The sequence below is a fragment of the Hyaena hyaena genome, unplaced genomic scaffold, assembly GCF_003009895.1.
Source record: "Hyaena hyaena isolate Hyena2069 unplaced genomic scaffold, ASM300989v1 scaffold_171, whole genome shotgun sequence".
NCBI lineage: Eukaryota > Metazoa > Chordata > Mammalia > Carnivora > Hyaenidae > Hyaena > Hyaena hyaena.
This window is the reverse complement of record NW_024080803.1, coordinates 581,981-583,162: the sequence shown is the minus strand read 5'-3', so window position 1 is coordinate 583,162 and position 1,182 is coordinate 581,981. Positions and strand designations below refer to the sequence as shown.

General features: G+C 34.4%; 1 pseudogene; it reads left to right on the top strand.

Annotated features, from left to right (window-relative positions):
- Positions 1–883: 883 nt before the first annotated feature.
- On the top strand, positions 884–979 carry LOC120237116 (annotated as a pseudogene).
- Positions 980–1,182: the final 203 nt, after the last annotated feature.

The window sequence follows — 1,182 nt, the reverse complement described above, 5'->3', positions numbered from 1 at the left end:
CTACAAAGAATTAGAATTAAGAGTATTTAGCAGTATTTGGTCTGGACTCTCCTGACCACCTGGATGGGGATTTTTCTCACTAAAAAATAACAGGGTCTAAAAGATGAGTCAATTGGCAATCCCAGTAATTTCAAATTTATTAAACAAAATCCAACTTTTAAAAAAAGATTGCAAAAGGGGTCACCTGGGTGGCTCAGTCGGTTAAGCATCTGACTCTTGATTTTGGTGCAGGTCATTATCTCATGGTTGTGACATCAAGCCCCTTGTTGAGTTCCTCAATGGGTGTGGAGCCTGCTTAAGATCCACTCTCTCCCTCTACCTCTCGTGCACTCTCTCAAAAAAACCAAACCAAACCAAAACAAAAAGATGAAAAAGAAAAAAGAAAATAGATTGTAGGAAGTAAGAAAATTTAAGACAAAATTTAAAATAATACAACAGTCTAATTTAAAATAAAGTCTTTAAAAATATTTGTGACTATTTTAGAGGTTGCTGCAGCTAAGAAACTGATTAAAGTGTATAAAGATATTCCCAGGAAGGGCTTAGTTGAGTATTCAACTCTCGATTTTGGCTCAAGTCATGATCTCACAGTTGTGGTATCAAGCCCTCTGTCTTCTTCACTGACAGCATGAAGCCTGATTGGGATTCTCTCTCTTCCTCTCTCTCTGCCCTTCCTCCACTCATGCATAATCTCTCCCTCTCTCTGTCTCTCTCAAAATAAATAAGTGAAAAAAGATATGCCAAGAATAATTACTCTGCTTATGTTTCTTAATGTTCAGAAAATTAATATAAAGTTTTACGATTTTGGCCTAATGTATCCAAATATGTGATACTGTTCTTCTGAAAGAGTTTTGAAAACTCTTTTTGAATACCACTATCTAAGAATGTGTTTGTTTCAATGGCACATACACTAATGATACAGAGAAGAGCATGGCTCCTGAACAAGGAAGACACACAAATTTGTGAAGGTTCCATATTTTTTTAAGTATGTGGTGGGGATTAAGGAGGGCCCTTGTTATGATAAGGACTGGGTATTTTATGGAAGCATTGAATCAGTATATTGTACACCTGAAACTAATATTACACTGTATGTTAAACTGGAATTAAACCAAAAACTTAAAAAAATAATGAAGAACCTTATTTTTTTAAAAAAATCTATGAATATATAAAACCAACTTTTTAAAT